Source organism: Pleurodeles waltl, chromosome 6, assembly GCF_031143425.1.
Source record: "Pleurodeles waltl isolate 20211129_DDA chromosome 6, aPleWal1.hap1.20221129, whole genome shotgun sequence".
NCBI lineage: Eukaryota > Metazoa > Chordata > Amphibia > Caudata > Salamandridae > Pleurodeles > Pleurodeles waltl.
The window spans coordinates 725,489,829-725,517,592 of NC_090445.1; the positions used below are offsets into that span (position 1 = coordinate 725,489,829).

The 27,764-nt window shown below is 46.0% G+C and overlaps 1 protein-coding gene across 1 annotated transcript in view; it reads left to right on the forward strand.

The window, feature by feature from the left end:
- Nucleotides 1–27,764, forward strand: part of CACUL1 (CDK2 associated cullin domain 1) — a 378,635-nt gene that overhangs the window by 78,403 nt on the left and 272,468 nt on the right. The gene's annotated exons all lie outside the window — the stretch shown is intronic.

A 27,764-nucleotide genomic window follows, 5' to 3' on the forward strand; every position in this document is an offset into this window, starting at 1 on the left:
AAGAGCTCCTATATCGAAGAGAAGGTTGAATTCCTTGAGTCAGGGGTCCATCTACCAACAATGGGACTGAAGACCAAGTTGACGCCTCAAGCACTGAAGGCCCCCCAATGCCAGCCTCATGCCCCAAAACATAGTTTGACAGAGGCAGAGCACTGCTCCTGTGGTAGTTTGATGTCAAGCACAGAGTTGAACTGAAACCTTCACAAATCTTTGGGTTCTGCTCCTTCGCCGAAGATGCCCTGGGCTCTAGAGACCCCATGCAAGGGCACAGAACCATGGCTTCTGGCCTGGGGGCTCTGAAAAGTCACAGTTTGAGTCGAAATCAATGTTGAAAACGTTGTTGCAATTGGCACCAACACAGGCAGTGAACCACTCCTCGCTGCCAGAGTCAGTGTCCACAGGGTAGTCTATCTTTAAAAGGCTCTCCAAGGTATTTGAAGCAAAGCAAAAGGTTTCCATACACCGAGACCCAGGAAGGCTACAAAAAAATATACTGTCTGCAGGACGCACCTGCCTCTCAAAGAAAGACTAGCTAGCCTTCGCTGAATAATCGCAGTTCAACCCTGCTAGGCTGCCCAACCCCAAAAGGGTCAGCGACCCTTGCCCAGCTATCCACTCCACAACCATCACCACTGCTCCTGCACACACCCTTTCCAGAGCCACAAGACACTGATTCATAACCAGACATAGGGCCTCAATGAGAGCCATTTTGGCCTCGGGAGGGACATAATCCCTGGTAAGAATATGGTAGACCCTCATGATGAGTTAGATTTAGAGCCCTGCCCTGCCAATCCATGCCACCAGATGATATATATAACTGCAGAACACGCAGTAACACAAAGTGATGCACAACATCCCTAGGCCAAAATCTACACAATAGAAGACCAGGACAGCCTCCTAATTAAAACCCTATCTGAGACAGAACATGCAGTTCAGTGACTCCCCATACTCAAGGGAATGCTTAACTCGGTTACTCACAACTTTAAGGAGCCAGTAAAATCCTGTGTAGTTACTCCCAGTGTGGAAATAAAATTTGCGCCTGTCCACACAGCCCATAGAAGGGCTTATTCACAGGAGATGCCCCTCTGCAAGACATGCATTCTAAATAAACTGATGCCCTAGGAAAGCAGGTAGTGCATGAGATTGGCCACACATGGGCACATTGCCAATTTGATGGGCCTCATCTGCACATCTAACCGTTGTAGGAAAGTACCCTTTTTGACATGGTCAGCCCCACATTTTTGCCACTGGTACTGAGGTTTGTCAACAGAAGGTGCGCTGGGTTCCTGCTAACCGGGCCCGCAGTGGCAGTGCTCTTTCCCTAAAACAATGTCAACTAATCTAATTGTGTACAGTTGCCACACACTTTAGCACCCCTATAAGTCCCTAGTAAGTGTTAACCAAGGGAATGATGGCATGGGTACTAAAGAGGGTCCTTTTAGGGCTGCAGCATGTATTAGCCTGCATGCAATTTGCAAGGGAGGTCCCTTAGTGTGGTATGCCATTGCAGGCTGTGTGACATGGTGCAAACCATGTGTGAAAACATGACATGGCACACTCAGTGTGTCCCATGCCAGAAGCACTACATATAATATATGTAAGTCACCCCTAAGGCAAGGTGCGTTATATTTTTTATGAGGACATAGCTGCTTGAGCAGACATGTCCTTGTGATGTCTAGGTTGATTACTAGATAGTACAAGTAAACAGGGAAGCCATCTTAAGGTACGTACTGGGCACTGGTCATTACGAGTTACCCAGCTACATAATGGCTTCACAGAAACCTATGGTGTTTGCTATCAAACACCTCGTCTTAATAGATCCATACTGATGCCTGTACTAGATTTATTATGACTTGCACCCAGAGGGCACCTAAAAGGTGCCCCCTGAAAACCTACTAGTCCTCTAGTGCACTGGCTGACTGGTATCGACGAGCCTGCTACCACAGACTAGTTTCTGCGACCCTGGAGGTGAGTGCCCGCGCTCTGTGGCCAGAAGCTATCCCTGTTCCACAGGAAGGTGGTATCACCTCCTCCAGCAGGATGGCTAGTGAATCTGCATACCAAGACCAGGGACTTCAAAGTCCCTTTTGCCTTTAGTAAGCAACTGTGGCTTCCTCCAGACCTGGGAAATGGCACCCACTGCCCTGAGACCCATTTGACGCCTGGACAGGTGGGAAATTTGCTATGCAAGGAGGCATCTTGCACTACCAGGCTAGCCACACCTGTAATTGGGCTTCCTGATGTGCTCCGCGAAGGAAGGGTTCCACTATTTTGTTTTCGGCGGAATTAGGAATTCTGGGACAGAGTTATGCCCACTCCCCACAGGAAGTTGTCATATAGGGGGGTGAAGTCTCCCCAGGGTTAGGTAGCCCATTGGCTATTACTCTACACTTGCCCTAAATGCCCCTAAATTCAGTATTTAGGTGGACCCCTGGCACCAGGAATTGAGATGTGTCTGACTGCAAGATGGACAAAGTAGAGCTGACCAGCGCAAGCGCTGGTGCCAAACCCCTGCCTGCTGCTCCAGTCCCAACAATTGCAAGGATCCGCCTCGTCCTGCAGCTGTGCATCCTCCAATAGCCTTGGAGGCCTGCCAGCACTTAGCCAACCAGCCAGCATCTCCCTTGGAGTGGAGTAGCCACGTCCCTGCACCAGTAGACACCATCCACGACTGTCCAGTTCTCCGTTTTACTGACCATAGGGTCCACCGATGAAGCCTCTCGCCAGGAAGGGGATCCCGAGTGTTGACGAGTGCGGGCTTAACGTTAAATGGTAGGGATATGTAGGGCATGCAAATCTGCAGCACAATCTACAGACCGTACACTAAGCACAGATAGGTACATAAGTAAAAAAATTTTGTGTGTATGTATAAAATATAATGCAAATGAGAGCAGCTCATTTATATGAAGCACCCTACAAAACCAACACTGAATCTTCTCACCTCAAATGTCCATTTCTCTGAGGGCTGGGCCTTAGCTCGAATGCAGATTACCCTCACAATTTTCCATCTCCTGCATCACTTTTGGAGGGACTGGGGATGGACCCTGCTTGTGTTCAACACACCATTTCCTCAGTGAAATGGAAGGGATCCTCTGATGTACTTCTACATCCCCTACAAAATCTAATTCAGCAGGTGTGATTTGCCTGGATTCTGTTTGGCGGTCAGAGCTCATCTTGTCACCCTCCTCTCTCCCTTGTACAATTTAGAGGTAATGTGCCCTGCCTTTTAGCAGTCTCCTAGGTCGAGTAAATGTGTGTGTAGTTAAAAATCAACTACTTCATATTGTGTTTTTTTCGTGTTTTCCACATGCTACCTAGTCCAATTGGGAATTCCTGCACTGTCTACTGCTGAAACATGTTTTGCTGTCATTTGAGGCTGAAGTCAGTTTGAAGGTTTCCAGCAAATGTAGCTCTTCTCTGAACCTCCGCCCGAAGAATCTGCCCCTTGTAGTATTCTAGCCAATACATAACATTTTAGTTCAAGTCATTATTCAGGTTACATTAATATCAAAGTTTGGCTTCCAAGTGACCATGACTTTGTCCCTTCAACCCAGCCTTGGTCTCGCTACTCTCACCCTAAAGGTTTGGTAAGTTTCATCGTTAATGGCACAGTTTTCTTTACGAAACTGGCCTGCTCTAGTGTGAGGTGAGTTCTAAAATGTTATGCGGGCAGAAATATTGATCACTGTTCTTCTGGATTAAGTTCTGTAACTCAAGGTGGTTCTGATATGAACTTGTATAACCTCGATAACCACATGAATGACTTTCATGCTATGTACTACAAGAAACTTCAACTATGTAAAGGGGAGACTTTTCAGGGCGCTTTTCCTCCCTCAGTCAAGTTGGTCTGTCGGTAGCCTTGGCCTGTGGATAAATCCATAAACTGAGCATCATTTCTAGAGAGACAACTGAATACCTCAGTTTTTGTGATGGCAGCCCCTCCTCCGTCTAACTTGTCTGCACCACCAGAAGAGGGAGGGTGATTGAAGCAGTACGAACTTAATAAATTAATAATAATTGCTGTAATCGTGTAATTTAAATGTGTTCTAGTACCAACATTTTCAGGCATTCTCTTGTACGTATGGAGCTGGGACCTTCTACTAGCTTCCTCTTTATTTCTTCCTTTTTGTAGCATAAGTATTTGCCTGTTTTAGACTACTGAATGGCATTTGGCAACATTGTAAGTATTCTTAAAGGTTAATATTTTCGGAAATGGCACTAAGGCTAGCAGTGCACGTTCACACGTTTGATTCACGAAGCACACTTTAAATTAACCGCATGCACCATGGTACACTCTGTCTGAACAGTGCCTTTGTGTGGTGCTAACATTCTGCAGCATAACGTGTTGCCGATATCCTCAACAGAGTAGGTACTCTCTTACTGCCAGGGTACCAGGGACAGACGTTTTTCCCCTAGAGAAGGTGAGATGCAGCACAGCCCACTTCGTAAGTGTCGACTGATGTGTTCGTGCAGCTCAGCTGTGCGTAGGTAGGCCAGTGCTTGAGGACAGTTCGGGAGGTCGACAGATGGGTCCCAAATCGTTGCATTACCATTTTAGCGCGTGGTAAGTCGTTGTGACGCAGGGATGCCATCTAAGCACGTTTGCTGGCAAGATGAGTTCGACACAAACAATATTTTACTGATGGAATCGTCATCCCACAGCTGCTGTTTAAGGAGCCCTCCCAACTGCTTCTTTGTGAGTGTCACAGTGCCCTGGTTAATTCCACCATTGTTCACCGATTCTGTTGGTGGTCAGGGGTGTAGCTGAGAGTGGAGGGAGGAGGGGCGGAACACCCCCAAAATATTTTATAGTCTGGCCATGGCCCGGAAGTGCCACTTGGTTCCTGATGCCTGTCAGAAATGGTGCAGACGGCCCCTTCTTGTCACGCACTCCACTGCTGTGTGCTGCCTGGGATGATGATCCGATCCACGCCCAGTGTCTTAGCTACATGCCACTGTCAGGCCTTTGGTGTGGCACTACGGCACAACACTCCAGCAGTTAAAGTTGAGTCTTCAGTTCTGTGCACTATGCTACCCTATGCTTAGAATCTCAGTGCAGACTAGAACAGGTATACCCAGTTATTTAAGGATGCTTCGTTCTTCTAGCTCTTAATGCTATGTTATTCCTAATCACTGTAATAGAGGGTGTTCTGATGACTGGTCACCTGCTCAACACACTAGTTGGAGTTACAGTTGTATATGCCCTCTTAGAATTGGAGTGAATGTTCTTGTCAACCCCTTTATATTTAGTGCCACCGTGTGTTCTGCACATTTTAAAAATTAGACATCTCAGAATGAGGTATGTCAGTCCCTTTATTTTCATTGCTACCAGTGTTATACCTTCTTGTGAGATGGCTCACTTCTTGGAATGTGCATGCCACCTCTGTATCTCCGTGCTTCCACATGTTACATACTTTATTCCAAGATGTCTGCCCTTGGAATGTGCACACCAGTCCCTCGATTTTCAGTGCCACTGCATTTTATACCTCATTCAGAGATGACTCACTTCTTGAAATCTGCATGTCCCACCCTATGTTACCAGTGCTTGTGTATATTATACCTCATTTTGAGATGACTCAATTCTTGCAAGCTAGCCTGACTGATGAAGTGATGCGTGTTTCCGGTCCAGGGAGGACCTGGCGTGGCAGTTCGGTAATCCTCTCGATCCCTCTCCTGCCTCCCAATAATATAAAGCTACGGCCCTGTTGATCGTAAAATGGAACTCTGAACACAGCTGCTCCGATTACAAACAAGTCAGACTCCTCTACCAGTGTTCGATCTGATTCAGTGTTGATTGTGTTAATACATTCATGTTTCTACCTTAACTAAAGACATTTTCGGCGAACTGATGTAGAATTTTCTGATCATCACAAAGTAGCTTTCCTCAGCCAGTGAAGTAATTAATGTGTCCAGCAGGTGGCAGCATATATTTGAATACTGGAATATCCCAATGGTTTTATTTACAATGCAGTTCCTTCTTGTGGCAGCCAATGTCTGACTGGGACAGCAAAGAAAGTAGTAATTAGATGCCCACATTTGCAAATCGAGGCAACTTTGAATGTTTTAAGACTTGCTGTCTAGGTGGTCTGTGAGGAGGGTAACACCATGAATTAATGACTGCTACAGGCAGTGCGTGTGATATTAGTAAAATGAGGTGGTGACGTTCTCGTTGCTCCTTTCTTATTAAAACGAGAAATACATAAAGTAACCCTGCTTTTTTTACCCACAGTGTGCTATTGTTCCGTCAGCTCTGCATTGGAAGAGATAATTCCATCTACAATGCACCTTCCTCCTTCTCTATAGTCACTCCTCATAACCTCTCTCCTGGGCCCGATTTTCCACCTCTGTGCTCTGCCCCAGTACTTTGAGGCAACTGCTCCATCTTATTAGATTTTAATATGTGACCAGAAGGTTGCACGCAGTGCTTTGTAGAAAGCTGAATATATATATTTTTTATGATTATTCAATATTGCAAACGAAAGCTTAAATACAGATTTCCTTTACATGTGCATCAACAATCTGACCAATTTTGCAAATATTGCACTCAGGGGTGCTTGATGCACATTGATCGTCATCTCTGGAGCCTTTCATTAACCCCTCAAAGTAGCTTAATAGTAGATAAAATTCACCCGCAGATATAGCTGGTGATGGTCAGGGTCCCTTTTGCGGTTATGTCAGGGCAACCTGGAGTGTCAACTTTGAATTTTGTTGTTACTAACTCGTTCTACGAGGGTGAATTAAATAAGTACCTACTCAGCCTTTTACTCTTTTATGCTGACTGGAGAAAGCACCAGTGCTAAGCACAAACACAAGAAAGGGTAGGTGTGTGTCTTTATATGTGCATACTTTTTTTTTTTTAAAGTGTGCTGCACAGAGGCATGCCACTTTCAGGGGGACAGAGCGCAATCTCTGGATTTTCCTCTCAGCAGAAGTGCAAACTCTATCTCTGTCAAACCTGATAACATCCTGGAAAGTATCCAAGACTCAGAGGTCTGCCTCATGGCCCTCATATGTGCTTTGTTTGCTTCTTCTCTAAAGAGGACTGTGGATGACAGATGCCTTTTCAGAAGCTTAAAAGCATACTGGTAACCCTCATGCACATACATTAATTTAATAAAATTATAGCTCCAACTGGAGTGGGAGATTAACATCAGCATTCATACCTGCTGTTATGTTGTGAAATATCTCTTTTCTCTAAGGGACTGGACATAGGCTGGGCACTGGCTGCTCAGCAGTGTAGAGAAAACCAGTCATTATCTGAATACAACAGCCCTTGAAAATGGGAAGCACATGATTGAGTATGAGCTTGTGACCAAGGAGCCATTGTTGTTCAGAAATGGGATAATACAGTCTGGGGGCGATTTTATCCTCGAAGTATTGCGTAAGTCTGAGTAGGAGCAAGCAGAGTGATCTGGGGCTAAAACTGGTATTCATGCTAAGGATCAGCTCCTTGCTTGTCTCTGGCCCCCAGAAAATGGTAAGCAGTGGAAATGAGGCGACAGCATGGCCTAGTGATATCCAACACTGGGTAACAGTATTGCGTGTTTATTGCTGTTGATGATCAGATGATTATTATAGGTCTGCCCCTCACTGAAGGTGATTGACTATTAGGGCATTTGGAAGAGGTCCTCATGGCTTATGTCAGCTTCCCATGTATGATGGACTTCCTCACCAAAAGCATGAACACCATAGGGCTACCCTAGAAGAAGGCGTGAGTAGTGGAACATTTGACCTCTTCGCCCCTTTTTCCCACACTGGTCGGCAAAGCATTTTTCCATTGTAAATGAGAGGATGACAGAGGAGTGCTAAAAGCATGAGATGGGGCCAAGGGAAAGAAAGCCAATGGAAGACAGGAAGATGGGTAGAGAAGCTTGGGGTAAACAAAAGGAAACATAATAGAGGGTAAACGCAAGAGGAGAGGGGGTGAGGGTGGCATTGGGGAGATGAAGGCAGACTAATCTGATATTAACTCGTTGGCATTTGGGATTGTTCAGGTGAGGGCCCATAGAGCCCGTGTTACACCACTGTGCATTTTACTACCAGTCAAGGGTATCAGTACTGGCGCACAACAAATGCTAGCATATAGTTTTGGCAGATTATCCTTCCAGCTTGTACAAAAGCGTCATTCATGAAATGGACATCTTTGGCTTGTCCCAACATACCCATTAGGGCATTGCTTCCATCCCCTTTTTTCCATAATTCCTCATATTCATCTTATTGTCTGCCAGTAGCTGTTTTGGTCAGACAGCAGTTTAAATAATTTTTCCATCAAGCGTGTTTTGAATTTGAGACACCTGATGGAATCTTAATAGATCTTGAAAAGAATGTAGCTTGTGCCTTAGATACACGTTTGCCCCCTCATGCGGAATCCGACGAGGAACATTCAATTCTTCATACATATCTTTCGTCAATTGAAACTTCAATTCAAAACTGTGCAAAGTGCACACAAAGCCTACAGTAAAACAAATACTTACAGGCCTCATTAATGAGACCTACAACTTGTCCAATTAATGTTTTCTTTAGAGATGGTAAACCCTAGTCTAACAACAAGTCTCGCAGTACCCTCAGCGAACTTGTGCGACAGCTTCCTTGCCTTCTTTACAAACTACCTTGCTGCTCTGAGAGAGCATCACTGCCAAAGCCCCTTGGCCAGTCACTAATGAGAACATTGAAAAAAAGTTGATGCTCTTCAAAAACATCCATTGTTATATGTGTTTATTGGATTTACAAAAGTGCTTTTACCCGAAGGCTAACTTGTGGGTGTTTGGAATGCAAAAGTGGTTAGCCTGTGGCTTAGTGCATTGTTACCTCTCGCCAGCAGGATAATCAAAGCTGACCTGCCTTGTCTTCTGCTGAAAAGGCACTTGAAACATTACTCAACCGTCATTATTCTTTACTACCCAACAGCCTCTGCTTCCTGAATGAATAGCAGATGTTTATTGTTATTGAACTCAACTATAATTTTTTTTAACCTCGGAAGGCTACGGGTTATTGCTGGCTTCAAGTCTGTGAGGTCAGACACCGATCCTTGCAGTAGATACATTAATCACATGAGTCACCATAGCCTTTGCAGCTCAGTAGCGTTATCAATTACACCGTGGTTTTCACCCTCGCCCAAATTAGCCCTGCTTTCTTCATTCACAGGCATTGAAATTCTTTCGAACAGCAGGTACCTCCTTTACTTCCATGGTTATAGAGGGTAACTAAACTATGGCCCCAAACAGCCATTTCAGGACTTTGCTACCCCTAGGTCTCCATACGCCCACTGCTTTAAAATAAGCCTACTTTAGTGTAAGTTGACTAAAGAAATTACAGCACTAAAGATGTAAGTTCGACGCATTAAAGGAACTATTAATACGCATTAAAGGAACTATTAATACGCAATGTGATTTGCTGAAACCTTTGTTACACTGTTTCCAGTGGAGATGGGCCCGAGTCACTAAAACAAATGGTAAGTAAATATTAGTGAATAAGTGAATCCTATCTGCCTTCCCCGCTTTCTCCTTTTTATGGGCGAGCACAAAGCGCTTCGTCCCATTCTGTAATCTCTCTTTGGGCTTCTAATCACGCCCATGTCACGTCAGTCACTTATATTGTTTTGTGGGGTTGCCTTTTAAAATCTGCTTGCTTATGTTATGCCTTTTCCTGTGTTTAGCCCATCTACACAGCACCGGTAAACTACTAAAAACATATGAGGCTCGATGTTTTCAGCATGGTGTCCGGACTACTACAGACAATACCCCTTACACATAAGGCAGGGCATTTTTTAATGCAATCCTATGAGAAGGCAGCACTCACAGCAGTGAGACACCAAGTTAGGCTGTTTGTCACTACCAGGACAGGCCACGCAACCTGGCACATGTCCTGTCTTCTTCATATATAGCACTCTGCCCATCGAGCTAGCTAGGGCGTACCTTAGGGGTGACTTACATGTAGTAAAAGGGGAGTTCTGGGCCTGGCAAGTAAATTTAGATGCCAGGTCCCTGTGGCAGAAAATTGCGCACACAGGCCCTGCGCTAGCAGGCCTGAGATAGGTTTGGAAAGCTACTTCAGTGGGTCGCTCAAGCAGCGCTGCAGGCCCACTAGTAGCATTTAATTTTCAGGCCCTGGGGATAGGAATACCACTTTACAACGGACTTACAGGTAATTTAAATATGCCAATTAGGTATAAGCCAATCATACTAATTTTAGAAGGGAGAGCACATGGACTTCAGCACTGGTTGGCAGTGAAAAAGTGCTCACAGTCATAACGTCAGCCAGCAAAGGTCAGAAAAATAAGGAGGCAAAAGGCAGAACGTCTGGGGAATGACCCTGTGAAAGGGCCAGGTCCAACAGTGGACCAGGTGGCAGTTAATATATGATCTAATAACAGCTGCACCACCTGGCACAACACACTTGATATGGCATGATGCTGCACCTTCCATCCCTTGTACGCCACCAGTCCTGTGATGTTCTGTTTGGCCAGTGCAACATGCCATCGCCTGCACTGTGCTCGCTGCTGCATCCTAGTAATTATAAAAAGATGTTCACAAAACCTCAAGCCCAGCCCACCACACCTCTTTGGCATGTAGAGGTGATTTCCTTACTCATACCAGGACCCATAGCACCCATTTTATGCCTCTATGCATTTCACTGCTAGTCAAGTGTGCCATGACTATTGCACTGCCGTAGGCTGGAATGATTTTAGTAGAAGATCTCCCTGCTTATACAGCAAAAACAAAATTGACACCATTGGCTTGTCCTAACTCACCCAGTGGGATATTGCTTCCACCTACTATTTTCCGCTATTCCTGAAATTCGCCTTAATATCTTCCAGCAGCTGTCTTGGTCAGACAACGGTTTAAATTATTTTCCCATCCAACGGTTTTGCATTTGGAAACACCCGAGGAAATCCCAATGCATCTTTAAAAGAAAGCAGCTTGTGCCTTAGATAGGCATTACCCCTTGTCGACCCACATGCCTAACCCCATGAAAAACATTACATGCTTCAAAGATAACCACCGCCAATTGAAACTTAAAGGCAAAGCAGTGGGAAAACATTGGAATAAATGACAGCTTGTACCTCATTGCACCTCTTGCAAAGTGTGCACCAGGGACTACAGATCAGCTTTCACTAGATCTAAAAAAAATGGTTTCAAGCCTCATTAATGAGGCCAATAACTACCAAAGGACATTTTGATGTCTTTAAAGAGAATCTTTTGGCGTATCCAAGAACATGTACAACACTGAACCTCCCCCTCCTGTGCGCGCACATGCATGCACACAATTTTTTTTTTAAAGTCCTTATGATGGAAAAGAAAAACACTCCAGGCTGATGACATCCCTCACAGCCTAGGAGACACACATTACCAGAAGCACTTTCACACCCTTCACAGTTCTAATGACCCAGTACCGGAAGTATTGCGCTACTCCCAGTAGTCACACGTGCAACAGAGCAGTCGAGTAGTCAGACTACTGACAGCACTCTCATTCTCCTTATTTACTAGCAGCCTGACAGCTTTCTCATTTCCCTTGCTAAATAATATTCAGGAACTCCTGGAAGCATTCTCACCCATCACATACAGTATTAGCGGTCACCCACTAATGACAGTGCATTCACACCCCTCAGACTAGCAGCAAAACATTGTGAATGAGTCAGCGGGTGAATGTAACAGTGAGTCAATGGAGGGATGACTAGATACATGAGTGACTTAATACTTGACTGAAGAGTAATTGAGAGCACAGTTAAATTGATCGCTGACTACATGGATGGAAGCATCCGGGCACTTTGAGTTACAATCCTACCAGGCCAATGCTAGTATATGTGGCTGAGTCCAACTGGTCAATCTAGTCAAGTTCTAGTGCAGAGGCATGGAGAAGAAACCGGTTTCTGCAGTGCCTGTTGCCTTTTTCTTTTTTTAACGAACAGATATTATTAATTTTATGTAGAGAACAGAGCAAGGAAAACATCTGCATCTATTTACAAGGTACAGTGGACAAAACAAAATAGACTTTACGTTGCTTTAACTGCAGGACAAATTATAGAACAACCACCACCTCCCCAAATCTTCCCCATGTTTACTGGGACAGCCTGTAGCTTTGTAGATAGGTTCCTACACTTCAGCACAACACTCCATTGCAGAGCGCCGTTTGGCCCGAAATGGCGGACCAGGGGATTTCCCACATCTTGTTTGGCTATAGTCGTAACTATGCCAACCAGGGTATGCTCCTCCCAGCGACCACCCACATTCTCCAAGATGCCCAGCAATGCGATTCGAGGGGAGAAAGCAGCCAATCTCTCTAGTATTCTGTACAGGATGAAAAAAAATCTCAGACCAGTAGCGCTCAATGGCAAGGCAGGCCTTCACCATATGGAAGAAATGCCTCTTGTCACTCGTACACTTATGGCATGTTTAAGCAGGGAGTGCCATCATTCTCCATGGTATCCTGAGAATGAACTGGAATGCGTGCAAGTATTTCAATTCAGCAAGACACAGGTAAGCAGGGATAACCAGCTCCTCTGGACCATCCTGACGTCTCTCCAGTTGCTCTCATGTAGGGGGCCTATCCGGCCTTTCCACTTCTCCTGAAGGACGGTGAAAAAGTACAGAATATTGATGAATGCCGATTTCTGCAGGCTTCAAGTGCCCCCTCTGCCCAATAGGCCCAAGATGGTTTTAGGTTGTAATGGGTAGTATACCGGTAAGTCGTCCAGCATCGATTGGTACATTGTCAGTGTCTGTCGTAACTGCAGATACTTATGGATTTGAGTCTTATGCAAGTCTTATTCCTATGGAAGAGTCAGAAATGTTTTTATGTGCGTGCCACCCCAGATGTCATCTAGCTTTGAGATGCTAGTAAGGTCCCACCGCTCAACCCAAGAAGGCTACTTGGGGTGGGGGACAACTACCTTACCACTGGAGAATTCCCCGTATAGGTTTATGATCCTATTAAAACCACCAAAGGGCCGGCTGACCGCAAAGAAGAATTGGCTTTGTTGCCTTGGGGTGTGATTTTGGAAGAGGGTATCTGTACAGGCGGCCTAAACTGTGTTTACGACATAGAGATATCTCAAAGTAAATTGCAATCACTACATAGTCCCCAAACAGCCAATTGTTGATCACCACCTCCGCACACAATCCATCCCACGCCCACATTGGAACAAAATCCCCGCGGAACAGCTTCTCTCCACTCTCAGCGACAACCAACCCACCTTCCCCACTGACCCCAACGACGCAGCCCTCAGCCTCACGCATTGGATCACAAACTGCGCAGACAACCTCGCTCCCCTCAGACGCCTCCCAAGACAGACCAACACCAAAAAAACCTCTGGTTCACAGACACCCTCAAGGAGTCTAAAAAAAACTGCCGCACCCTCGAGAAAGCCTGGCGCAAGGACCACACCGCAGAGAACATGGCTGCCCTCAAGAACGCTACCCGCGAACAACACCAACTGATCTGCGCCACCAAAAGAAATTCCTTCACAGACAGACTGGACAAGAACACTCACAACAGCAAAGAACTCTTCAACATTGTCAAAGAGCTCTCCAACCCCAACGCCATCACGCCCTCACAATACCTCTGCAACTCCCTCGCCACCTTCTTCCATCGTAAGATCACCGACCTACACGACAGCTTCGGACACCAGACCCAGCCAACCACCACAGAACCTGCAACCCCAGCCATCACCCTCAACGCCTGGACTCGCATCAACACGGAAGAGACCAAAGCCACCATGAACTCCATCCACTCCGGTGCCCCCTCGGACTCCTGCCCACACTTCATCTTCAACAAAGCCGACGACATCATCACCCCGCATCTCCAGACCATCATCAACAGCTCGTTTGCCTCTGCCACCTTCCCTGAGAGCTGGAAACACGCCGAAGTCAACGCCCTACTGAAGAAACCTACGGCGCGGACCCCAGCGACCTGAAGAACTTCCATCCAATCTCACTCCTCCCCTTCCCTGCCAAAGTCATAGAGAAGACCGTCAACAAGCAACTTACCAACTTCCTTGAAGACAACAACCTACTCGACCCCTCTCAGTCCGGATTCCGAGCCAATCACAGCACAGAAACCGCCCTCATCTCAGTCACAGACGACATCAGAACCCTGATGGACAACGGAGAAACAGTCGCCCTCATCCTCCTCGACCTCTAGGCTGCCTTCGACAGTCTGCCACCGAACCCTAATATCCCGCCTCCGCTCCACCGGGATCCAAGGACAGGCCCTGGACTGGATCACCTCCTTCCTCTCCAACCGCTCCCAAAGAGTCTACCTCCCACCTTTCCGCTCAGACCCCACCGAGATCACAAGGCTCCTCGCTCAGCCCGACTCTCTTCAATGTCTACATTAGCCCCCTCGCTGACATCGTACGCAAACACAACATCAACATCACCTCCTACGCCGACGACACTCAGCTGATACTCTCCCTCACCAAGGACCCCACCAGCGCCAAGACCAACCTGCAAGATGGAATGAAAGACGTCGCAGAATGGATGAAACTCAGCCGTCTGAAACTGAACTCAGACAAAATGGAAGTCCTAATCCTCGGAAACACCCCGTCCGCCTGGGACGACTCCTGGTGGCCCACGGCCCTTGCCACCGCACCAACCCCCTCAGACCACGCACACAACCTCGGATTCATCCTGGACCCACTTCTCACCATGACCAAACAAGTCAACGCTGTATCATCCTCCTGCTTCTTCACCCTTCGCATGCTCCGAAAGATCTTCCGTTGGATCCCCGCCGACACCAGAAAGACAGTGACCCACGCCCTTGTCACAAGCCGCCTGGACTACGGCAACACCCTATACGCAGGAACCACCGCTAAACTCCAGAAACGTCTGCAGCGAATTCAAAACACCTCCGCCCGCCTCGTCCTCGACATACCCCGCAACAGCCACATCTCCGCCCACCTGAGACACCTGCACTGGCTTCCCACCTTCCGATTCCTCACCCACGCACACAAAGCCCTCCACAACAAAGGACCTGAATACCTCAACCGTCGCCTCAGCTTCTACACACCCACCCGTCAACTTCGCTCAGCCAACCTCGCGCTCGCCACCGTCCCTCGCATCCGCCGCACCACGGCAGGTGGGAGATCCTTCTCCTACCTGGCGGCTAAGACATGGAATTCCCTCCCCACCAACCTCTGGACCACCCAGGACCACCTCGCATTCCGGAGGCAACTCAAGACCTGGCTCTTCGAGCAGCAGTAACCCCATCCCCCTAGCACCTTGAGACCCGCACGGGTGATTAACGTGCTTTATAAATGCTTATGATTTGATTTGATTTGATGTGCGAGTCCCAGTAATACAGCGAGAGTCAGCCATTCCTATCTTTCCTTAACAGGTGGTTTGGACACATGTGTGAAGGGCTATCCTAGGAGCTTCATTCACCCACAAAAAGGAACACATTCTCACCAGTTGGGTGTTGAACCCGGTATGTGGGATGAATCGGGGGACATTTTGCAAGGTGTAGAGAAGACTTGGTACAGCCATCATTTTTTAAAGAGCACCACCTGGCCCAAGATGTTAAAGAGCAAGTTGGACCATCAGGTCATGTCTCCTTGAGTCCGCTGTATCAGTGGGATGAGGTTGAGGCTCGTCAGCCCAACTTAAGGGCAGTATACATCCCCATGTATTGAAAGTTGAGTCTATGAATGGGGGCAGGACTGCCAATAAATCGCCCCTCTGTTTTGACACCTGTTGTCTTAAGTACTTAAGTGTAATTGTGCCCCTGTGCTAACCCAATGGAAGTCAGAAATCTGGAATGAGGCAAGTGGGACTGTACGTTGCCTTTGGTTGTGTTTTATGGAAGTGTCTTGTAGTAATAGGGTCTTCGTATGGCCACCCGAATTGAAAAATTCCATGAGCTTCCCAGGGCATGACATTTTCATGCAGTACCTCGAGGTTTTAAAAAGAAATATTTTAAAGACGCTGATGGTTCTTTCCTAGTGTAGAGGAGGCATCACTTTGATGCAGACATTTCTTTAATGGGGATGAAAGAACCAGCTTTTGTCTCACTATCCATCACATAAAAGCTGGCATTGATTGATTACAGTTTTGTCAACTCATTTGGCTTGTACATGAACGAGCTATTACTGAAGAAATCTTGTCAAATGAAAGAGCGAATCTGGCCATAAAGGTTTCTTCATCTGATGATTTCATAACCCAATTTTCACTTGAAAACATTAATTAAATTCCTGTCTAAAACATCAGTTGCATAGAACTGGTGTGTTGTATATTTATTGTTCTGGGTATCCCCGTGGTTCAATTATAGATGCTGTTTATTTAGTATACGTGTTGCATATAAGCACATATATTCATTCATGTCATTATTCATTGTAATGCAGTAATTAAGTGTGCTTGAATATATTCATGTGATTTTGGTATGGACTGAATTCTATGTCCGGACCGGAGGCAAGGATTATGCTAATCTTTCCATTTTATTTTCACTCCAGCAGAATTAAACCAACAAAAACCCAAAACTACATTTCCCATGATTCTCGGGGGGGGGGGGGGGCGGGTGGCTACAACCAATCCAGTATCATTAAGTTCCTCATAACGACCAGTTGATGCTGCTGTGGGCCCGGCCTAGTTTTGGTTAACCCTTGAGCACTGTGGTGACTAGGGGCCCAGAATAACGCCTGCTACACATCTTAATGTGCCCCAAAAGTAGCTAACTCCGATTTAGTGCCATTTTTCAGCACTTGGGGTTAACTGATTGATTCATTGCGCTTGCTTGACGCCCATATCTCAGTGACCCTTTCAATGGTTCCCCATTCGCACTGTTAGGTTCATATATAATTTGCAGGCTTTGCACAGTGTATGTAATATGTCAGAATATGTAGAAGAGGAGTCGATTTCTGCACTGCCAGTAGATGAAGAATTCTGTGAAGCAATGGATGTTTCCATCCAGCAGGCTGTGGCCTTAGCCATAGCGCCTTTATGGTGTGGCCTGCTTCAGATTGCATATAATATTTTAAGTACTCTGCCCTCCGCAGACGCTGTAGTCCACCGCCAATCTAAACGCAAAGCTGTTCCAGTTACTAACCTGAGGGCCTAAAAAAGGCATTTCTTTCTAGACCACCTCCCTCTGGACTTGATCATACTTCTGGAGCGCTCTCGGATCCACTAGCAGATGATGGGGATCTCACTTCCTATCCCGGTGGGGACAAAGGCGATTCCCCTGGTGACTCTGTGGACGAAGTGGGTCCTTGTGCCCATCTCCTAAACCTGCTTCCAACGCTGACCCAGACGGCACATCGGATGTGTTGGACCCCTACGACCTTATCCACCCCGGGTTAGCTGAATGGACCCCTCCCTCCCATAAAGTTGCCAGATACCTGGTGGAACACATCTGCAAGCCCTGGATTAGGAGTTGCAAGCTTGTTTGCAAGCTAAGTGGCCGTGTCCCTCCCTGGCAGACAAAATCAGCTTCACCTTGGAGATTGATCATAGAATGGCCACTTTTCTCTCCAAGTACATTAGGGATCTGAAGAAAGGTATAGATAGGTACTGGCGCTCCTGTCAGGACAAACTGTTGGGTGGTGCTATGCCCTTTAACTAAGATTTTGGCTCCGGCAGAAGACTTCAGGAAATACAATAGATATGAAATATCTATCCAGATGGGCACAACGTGCCGTGATCGTTTTGGGAAATGCAAATTGTGCAGTATCAACCAATAGGAGGTGTTCCTTGCTGATTAAAGTAGATCTGAAGTTGGGAGATTGAGTTTCCACTGAGACTGACCCATTGGCTCAAGGGGGGGATCTGTTTGGTGACCCATTAATAAGAGAATTGTGGGAGTTTGTCTCCACTTTCACTTCTTTGGACAAGGCCCAGACCGTTTTTTTTTTTTTTTTTCTTTTTTTACATAGCCCCACTGCTGAAAGGCCACATTGGCAGGACTAGTCTTGGCAAGGAGAGTTCTTTCCCTCCAAAAAAGGACAGGCCGAGGCCACGCTTAATTCAGAAGCCAATCCCACAGAGGCCAGTCAGGTGAGTGCGAGTCCCCTTTCCTAACCGGATGTGGGAGGCAGATTAGCGTTATTCAGCCAGCTGGGCAAAGCAAGCTACATACACATGGGTTCTTCAGACCGTTCAGGGTTTTCATGTCGAGTTTTACAGTACCCTGGCCAACCTTGGTGGCCCAGGCTGCTATCGTTTTCGGCCGCCCAGTGTGCCCTCATAGACCAGGAAGTGGCAGACCTGCTATGCAAAGGGGCTATCTTCCAGTCTTCTCTCCATCCGCAAGGCTTTCTAAGAGACACCTTTCTGGTGAAGTAGAGAGACGAAGTTTACCGCCTGGTAATAAACCTTTGGGAGTTCAATGATTCATTTATCTATCGCCATTTCAAGATGGAGGGTATCCTTTTCTTGAGCGTTCTGCTGCAACGTGGGATTGGATGGTACTCCTCGACCTCAAGGATGTGTACCTTAACATCCCCATCTTTGCGGCTCATTGCAGGTTCCTCCAATTTCCATAGTGGGATCATGTTTTCGAGTTCCAAACTCTCCCTTTCAGGCTGTCTTCGGCGCAGTGGTGTTTTACCAAGCTCATCAAGTCCACAGTGGAGGCACTCAGGGCCTTCGTCTGATTATCTACTTAGACGATTTACTCTGGATGAATCAATGCCCAACGCAACTTAAAGAACAGTTGAGCTAAGCCATCCATCTGTTGGAAGGCCTGGGTTTCATAATAAACGGATGGCAATCTCTCTTGACCCCGTCCATAGAAACTATGTTTTTAGGAATCATTATCAACTCTAAGGACCGAGCTCTCCGCCTTCCCTTGAGGAAGATATAGAAGATTCGAATGGAGTTGAGACGTACCCTCGTTCGTCCATTGACATCGGTATGTCAGGTAGCGCACATGGTAAGTTTACTCTCTTCATCTATTCAGGCAATTTTTTTTTTTGTTTTTTTGTTTTTTCCTGGCCCGCTTTATTACAGGACCCTGAACAGGTTAAAGTCCTTTCATCTCCACAAGAGTCTTCTGTTTTCCCATCAGGTTCCTCTTAAGAAGAAGGTTTGGGAAGAGATGAGATGGTGACTTGTTCATGTGGAAGCCTGGAATGGCAGAGCCATCTTCGGGTCAGACTCTGACATGGTCATAGAGTCTGATGTCGGAAATCTGGGCCGGGAGGCTCAATGTGGGGACTCTTCCACAGGAGGAAAATGATCTGCAGTGGAGTAACAGTTCCACATCAACTGCCTGAAATTAATGGCAGGATAATTTGTGGGCAAATGCTGGACCAAGGACAAGGTGAATTGCTACGTGCTCTTAAAGATGGACAGCATGTCAGCGGTCCGCAATGTCAATTATTTTAGGAGGGGTCCTAGATCAAAGATGCTAGTGGATCTAGCCATGGAATTCTGGGAATTTTGCCTAGTTCGCAATAGATCTGTGACAGTGGAATATCTTTCCTGGTTATCCAACACAGTGGTGGATCAGTGCTCCAGGGATTGGTCGGATATGAGCCTATGGCATTTGGATCCAACATTTGTTTTTTTTTCTCAGCTAAGTAGAAGGTGGGACCTATTGCTTCCCGTCGGCAATCCCAAGTGGAACGTTTCTTCAGCTGGAAGCCAGATCCGCTGGCAACAGCGACAGACATGTTTCTACAGGATTGGTTGAGAGAGAAAGGGTATGCCTTTCCTCTGTTTGCAATGATCATGAGATTGTCGACTCAAGTGAGACGCAAGAAGGCCAATCTGGATCTGAAAACACCTTATTGGAGATTTTTTTAATTTTTATTTTCCAATCCGTCTATCCCACGCTCCAGATCTCATTCAAGATTCAGTGGTGAACCCTCACCCACTGGTCCTGTAAGGTCTATTTCCTTTGATGGCATGGAGGATTACTGGGAGAGATGGAGAGTCCCAGGATTTTTGGGAGAAGCTGAAAGACTGCTGGCTGCAGCCTGGGCAGACAGTATTACCAAACGTTACCGGTCAGCATGGATGTGATGGTTGCAATGGTGTGTTTAATCACGTTACGATCCCTAAGGGTCTGATACTGTCCAAGTATTACATTTTTTAGCTTCCTTGGCCTCGCAAGGCCTGGCCTAGAGAGTGGTGAATACCTTCCGCTCGGCTGTCTCCTCAGGCCATGTTCTGGTTCAAGGATTCCAGGTTGGGAAACATCCTTCGGTTCAGAAGTTGATGAGGGACATTCACCTCTTTATCTCCAGAGCCAAGGTATTCGGTCTTATGGGATGTGAATCAGATCCTGTGTTCTTTCCACTCCTGGCCTTACAATGAGTTTCTGTCTCATAAGCAACTCTCCGTAAAATTGGCCATGGTGCTATGCCTTGTTTCATGCAGTAGAGTTTCTTTTGTAAGGTCTCTTGATTTGACAGGTCAGGTGTTCACCCCCGATGGGGTAATGTTCCATATTTCCCATTGGACAAAGTCCAATTCCAAGGTCTCTTCATATTCATCTTTAGATAAATCTCCAAAATGATGTATAGTTCGCTGTTTGAAAAGTTATGAAACCATGACGGAGGCATTTGGGCCACTGAGGGAACGGCAGCTGTTGATTCCCCATTATGTGTAGTTTGCTGTTTGAAAGCTTATGAAAGCAGGATGGAGGAACTTAGGCCTCCGAGGGAATGTCAGCTGTTGATTGCCCTCCAGAAACGATTGAAGGTGGTGTCTTTCGCCACTATTGCAAGGTGGATTAAATTAGTTATGCAAGAGGCTGGGATTGACGTGTTGCAGTTCGGCGCACACTCCATGAGAGGTGCTATGGCTTCAAAAGCATTCAGTATGGGTGATTGTTTGGAAGACATCCTGAACGCAACAAACTGGTCTTCAGACTCAATGTTCAAGCTGTTTTATTTTAAACTGGTTTTGAATATAGCCTTGCTGGGGGTGGATATGCTTTGAACCAGCATAATCCTTGCCTCCGGTCCTGACATAGAATGTAAAATTTCCTAGCAGTCGTAACAGAAAGCTTTAATTCTATTAAGGACATGGAGGCGAGGATTATTGTTTCCTAAGATTTCTGCTGATATTCTTCCCCTTCCTGGGTGTGATGTTCAAGTCAAGAGACTTCTTAGGTTATGGAAGAAGATCATTGTAAGGTATGAGTAACTTCTTTTGACTTGCACATCGCTGGTCATAAGCGCTGGTTTAGGACCACCTTAATCGGATATGTTGGTTACATGAGATGAGATATTTTGTTTCTGGTTTTTGTCATGTTACTGTTTGATTTTTGTTTTTCACATTGAAGAGGTTTTTTTCTCAATATATCTCTCAATTTTTCATTAGATTCTGTTGCTTATAAAGGGGATTACATATCCTTTGAGGAGTGTCATCTTTGCAGAAATGAAACGAGGAGTCCTGAAGAACAGCTCATTATGAGGGACATAATGGAACTGGATTGGTTGAAGATTGTACTTTTTTCCCCTGGGAATCGTGGAAAATGTTTTAAAAAAAATATATATATATTTTTGTTGAAGTCTGCTGGATTGAAAATAAAATGGAAAGATCAGCATAATCCTCGCCTCGGTGTCCTTAATAGAATTGAAACTTTCCGTTATGATTGCTTGGAAATTTTACATTCTCTTTTTCAGTGTTTTTCTCATAGAAGCTGATAACTACAATCTTATTTATTGTTTTTAAACAATAGGCAGAGTATCACAGAATGTAAGTAACTGAAAGGAACTTTCTGCTATAAAACCTAAGAATAAGTGTAATGAGACAGAGAAATAATTTGTACCAGAGAATAAAGATAACAGAGCAATGCAGAGCTGTAATGATCTTCCTTTACTGAAGGTTACTAAGAACGACATCCAGCCTTCACTTGGCAGGCTTATCTGCCTGCCTATCATGAGCAAAACATGCTGTTACTGTGCTTAACATTGGTTCTATTGTTCAACAGTTTCTGAAACACTCAGTTGGATGCTTTTGGTGCAAAGTATAGCTTAGCTGGAAATAAGGCAGGAAATATCATTATAAATAAATAAACTTTGATAGAATAATATTTTGTTACAATATCTTTTGTTTTCCACCCTTCTGATAAGCATAATCGTCGCTGTTTTGATTGTTTTATAATAGTTACTATTCTCTTTGTATGCACCAGGATCAGGTTTTGGTTTCAAATAAATCTTGAAAATATATTCCTGGTGTTCTTGAGTGCACCTTTCCATACTGAAAGAGGGGTTTAGCTTCCAATAAACTAGCCCTGTGAAGGCAAAAAATGGAACAACTGAATAAGTGGGGTTTTAGCCAGCATGTGACTCGCTTGCCTGAACTTAGCCTTCCACATTTTTGTATCAGTCTTCCAAAATTATGACCTTTTTTATAGGAGCCAAAGTCACTAATTGGCAATTCGTTTGACATTCTGTTTACTCCAGCACATGTCTTCAGTGAAATCTTTCTTGAGGACCACTTTTGGGAGGCTATGAAGTTGGGTCAGCCCAGAGTTACATTGTGTGCAAGAATAGTCCTTCTTACTTCGTTTATCCACAGAAGCTGTTTGCCTTCCCTCCCGTCTGGGAGGGAAAAAAAAAAAAAGTATACTTGCTTTTGTTGGTGTATTTAATTTACAAGCAACCCCCTTCCCCCACCTCCTCAAAGCTGGCAAGGGGGCACATTACGTCCCCACCGTTAAACAAAGCAGATAAATTAGCTCTGTAATGTTCCCCTTCCGAGGGGGGGTTGTATTAGGCGCCCACACTATTTTTTCAATCTCCCAATGTTACCAAACATCAGGAGAGATAAAAAATAAAAAGTTGAACCAGGATATTAGTTGGCTATTAAAGAACTACCCCATTGATCTATGGGTTCCTTTTTTTAAACTCTCTAGATGTTATCAAACATTGGCCTATGTTTTTTTTAATACCATTGGCTAAGCCAGTAGGTCTGGCTTACATTTTTACTTTCAAGCCACATTCATTGACTTTGCGTATGCTGCTGGATGGCCATACATTGCTTCAGGGACATAGTAGCGCACTGTACAGGTTCTGCGGGAGAGGCAGGGTACATTGAGGGGCTGCAAGGGCTATGCACATTGAAGGGAGGTAGGGGTACACAACAGAGTTGTGGACTGTGGGGTTATACAAAGGATGCTAAGGGGGAGGCAAGGCAACACAACGGAGGTTGGCATTGGCCAGCCAGAGGATAGACTGGTGCAGGGTCTCACAAAGGAGCTGTAGGATGACATAGGGTGTTACTTGGAGGAGGTGAAGGGTGTTGTGGAGGTGCAGTGGGGTACAAGGTGTTGAGGGGCACCAGGGGCTGAGCGGAGGCCTACAGAGCAGATTTGGGGGAGGCAGAGACATAGAGGTGCTGCACAGCATGTTAGAGCCAAATACAGAGGCTGCAGGGCATGGACCTATTATGTATTACACAAACTCAGGAGTTAAACCCACCACCACTCAGCCACACACCAGCATCATACAAGAACACAACCACCATATTTTGTCCAGGCAACCAACATCATACACCAGCATCCACCATCAAATGTCCACACAGGTAGCATCCTATTTCACACATTCATTTCGTATAGCCACACAACCACTATCGTAGGCCAGTTTACCCACCACAATACCTCCCCACAACCAACATTACCTTCCTCCACACCACCAACAAACTTCCCCCACAACCCACATCATATGCCAGCCCATCACCATTATACTTCCAACATACCCCGTCTCGTGCGATCAAATACCATTGTCTTTTTTTAATAAATGTTTTTATTATATTTCTCATGAAAACTTAAACATCAACCATTACAGTACGTTATAGTCACTAATCAGTGCAGCATTGTGCATACCTGTCTATAGCACCTAGAGACCTCATTGTACAGTGTAAAACATCTAATCATCGCAAACCTAAGGGCCATCAACTGGGGGGGGGGGTAACAAGTGTAACAGGCTGGCATCTCTCCCCTTCAACTGTGGGGCTCACTGGAGAATGTGGTGTTGTTCCCCTCCATTAAGTCTAGCCTATAGTGTGCCCTCCACCAACCCCATATCCTTTGGAACCTTCAAGGGCAGCCCTTGCAGTGGTACATCACCTTTTCAGCTGCCATGTAGCAGTTAATCCCTAGTTGCCATTCCCGCTATGTGGGCACCTCCTAGGCGCCCCAATACCGGGCTATGTCCCGCTTAGCCACCACCAAGGCCAGGGAGCAGAAAAGGAGTTTGGGGCGCAGTACTTCTATGTCACATGGGATCCCTGGCAAAACAAACCTAGGTTCAGTCGGGAGTGGGACTCCCAATAAGGCCGAAAGTTCCCTGAGGATTATGGTCCAGTTTCATCTTATTTACCTGCATTCCCAAATTGTGTGTATAAAGGTTCAAGAGTCTCTCAGCGTATGCAGTCCGGTATGGGTTAGCCCTTTCTATTTTGTGTCACCTATGACAGTCTTAGTATACTCTGTGAAGGATTTTTAACTGTATCAATCACAGTTGCGACTTAATGGGCACTTCTCAGGGATGCATCAGTGCCCCCTCCCAGTCAACATCCTCAAGCTCGCCGATATCCTTGTGCCATCTCTTAGTCAGCTCAGTGTTTCAGGCGTATTGGTATTGATGATTTTATACATGGCTGATACGGCCCTTTTCCCTAGTTCCTCCATGAGGATGCGTCCTTCTCGAGGGGCATAGTCAGGCAGGTTTTCTCCCCACAGCCCTTCTGCCAGCCCGGCATGTTGTAGTCGGGCATAGTGGAGGAACTGTGTCAGTTTGAATGGCATGATATCACCCTGTTCCAAAATGTCATCTATTTTCGAAATGCCAATGGCATCCCAACGTTCAAGACCAGTCAGTTTTGTAAACTGTTGTAGCCAGTTACCAGGCCATAGGAGTGTTTTCCTAGTGAACTTACGGTCCCACCCTATCGTGTTTGTGGCTTTGCCCCAGGCTTCTAGGGCAACTCCAGTGGCAGTGATCAGGTGCCTTGCCCCCATATAGATAGTGTAGGTGGGTTTTGGGCATCAAGAAGGTTTGTTCCAAACAAAACGTGGGGTGGTCTTGTGAGGGGCATATAGTCATTTATTTATGACAATAAAATGGGAAGCCCAATAGTACCCTTCTATGTCTAGAAGTGCCAGTCTTCTTTTGTATTGATTACATTGGAGCGTCTTAAGGGACACTCTCAGGTGTCGTCCATCCCATAGCAGGGTTCGCAATTCCCCATTAATTTGGTGAAAAATTGAGGGGTGGTGGAGAACGTATTGCGGAGCATGTACAGTAATTTGGGGAGAGGAATCATCTGGAACATGGCCACTCCGTCCCATCGGGGTGAGGCGCAGGCTTCTCCATGTTGCTGTGTCTGCCTGAAAGTCCTGGAGAACCCTCCCCATGTTGCGGCACATGCTTGTCTTGGGCTTCATGGTGAGAAATATCCCCAGGTATTTGAGACCATCTAAAACTATATTTAGCCCTGGAGGGAGTGTCATCAGAGTAGACATGCCAGTGGAGGCGTACAACAGTGACTTGTGCCAGTTGATTGTGTACCCTGAGTGGGCCCCTTATTCCCCCCAATGTCAGGTAGAGTGTCTGGTTGGTGTGTTGTGGTTTAGTGATGAACAGTAGGATATTGTCAGCTTATAGCAAAAGTTTTTCCTCCAGGTCATCCTGTTCTGAGATGCCGAATCCCGCTGTCCCCAGGTGGTGTCAGATAGCACATGCTAGAGGCTCCAGAGTCAAGTCAAAAAGGAGAGGGAGAGAGGGCAGCCTTGTCTGGTTTCTCTGCCGATTGGGAATATTGCCAAGGTTTTCTCGTTAAATCTGACGGCAACCACAGGGTTCCTATAAAGTATTGCCACCCACTTCATGAAGTGGGTCCAAAGCCAAATTTGAGTAGCATCTGCTGACGACAGTGAACTGTCAAATGCTTTTTCTGCATACAGAGAGAGAAAGTAGTGTGGAATTGATCGCTGTAGGATAGTGTGGAGCCAGTTATGTGAGCATCTTAAGGCATGTCCACCTAACGGGCATAAAACCTGTCTGATGTTGGTGGATCAAGGGGGTAATTACCTGTAGCAGGCTAGTGGTCAGAATCGATGATAATAACTTGGTCTCATCATTGAGTAGCGAGATTGGGTGGTACGAATTGCATCTGTCCTGAGGTTTCCCGACTTTGGGGATAATTACTACTGTGGCCTTTTGGAGATCAAGGGGGAGTTCCTCTTTGGTCCAGGCCGTTGTGTACAGGCCAAGGAGGTGTGGTCCCAGCAGATTGGCATACGTTTTGAAGAGCTCAGCCGGTATCCCGTTTTGCCCTGGGGTCTTTCCTGGACATAATTTGACAATCGCTGTTAGTATTTCTTTCAATGTTCGCTCCCCCTCCAGAGATTTGCGGGCAAATAGAGTGGCCGGGCCCTATACAGCTCTTTATAGTAACGAGCAAACCGTTGACAATGAGGACGTCCCGGTCTCTGACTACTCCATTGGGCCCAAGAATAGTGTGCACCCAGCGAGCACCTCTTTCCCTTTTATTCAACCACGCCAGGAGTTTCTCGGCCTTGTCTCCTATTTAATATAGCCTATGCAGTGTTGCTAACGTTTGTTTTTTGGCCTTTTCCTGTGCTAGGTCTCTATATTCCGTCCAGAGAGCTGTGATTTGTTGGAGTGTTAGTGGGTCTCGTTCTGTGCCAGGGGACCCTTCTAGTTGAAGGATTTGATTTTCAGTGCTTTCAAGTGCTGCCCTTTCATTCTTTTTCCTGTTGGCAATTCTTTTCTGGGCCCTGTCACGGAGTACTCTTTTAAAGGCTTGCCAAAGGATGGCCTTGGAGTCAAAGCTCCCTTAGTTGTCCTGGAAATAAAGCTGTATATCTGCTCTAAGGCCCCGTGCCACATCTTTGTTTTTCAGTTCCTATGTATGCAGCCTCCATTCAGCATCTCGCTTATCTTGCAAGCGCCCCATCCTAATCAACAGTGGGGAGTGATGGGACAGACCCCGCCACATATACGACGTCCCTTAACTCTCTTATTTCACCCTGGGACTTAAATATGTAATCCAGTCTTGAGTACACTCGGTGGGCTCTGGAGAAGAAAGAGTATTTATTATCCGTGTGGTGAGCATCTCGTCACAGATCAACCAGCCCCAATCCGGACTGTGAACTGTGCCAGAGCTGTGGTTTGCGTCGTCCCCTCTTGTTTCCCGAATCGGCCTGTGGCCGAGTTCATCACATCGTTAAAATCCCCACCTAATATGTGGAATGCAGAAGTGGTACCTGCCCCAGGGTCTTCCCATGTATGGGTGACCCTAAACAGAATGTGTTTCTTGATCAGTTTAGCTACCCCCTCTAGTGCCCTGGGAAAACCATGCATATACCAGGGTGGTATAGGCACCATGGCCCAAGAATCTACAGTTCGATCCCATCATGTGTTTTTCTTGGACGAAGATTATATCGGGTTGTAGCCTTTTAAGATATTGGCCCACCAACCCTTGTTTAATCTTATTGCCAATCCGTTGATGATCCAGGACATCAGAGAGAGAGGGGAGCCCTCTTTTGGGTTGTGTGTTGCCATTGTGGTGCAGTCAGTGTATAGAAGTCATGGTATCTGTGTGCCTATCTCAAGGTTTAGCCATGACCGTTCATAGTGTAAAACAGTCAAACCAATAACTGATAAAGGTAGTAATCTCTGCATCGTTCCCTGCCCACCTATTAACCCCCGTAACTAAACTTAACGACTAATTCCAAACTGGCAAGGAGGGCGTAGGAGATGTTTGTAGCCCACCTACAAACTATCATAGCCAATTACCGAAACCTATAGGTAACAATTATCAATTAGTCATTTTAGAAGAACAAGAAAGGAA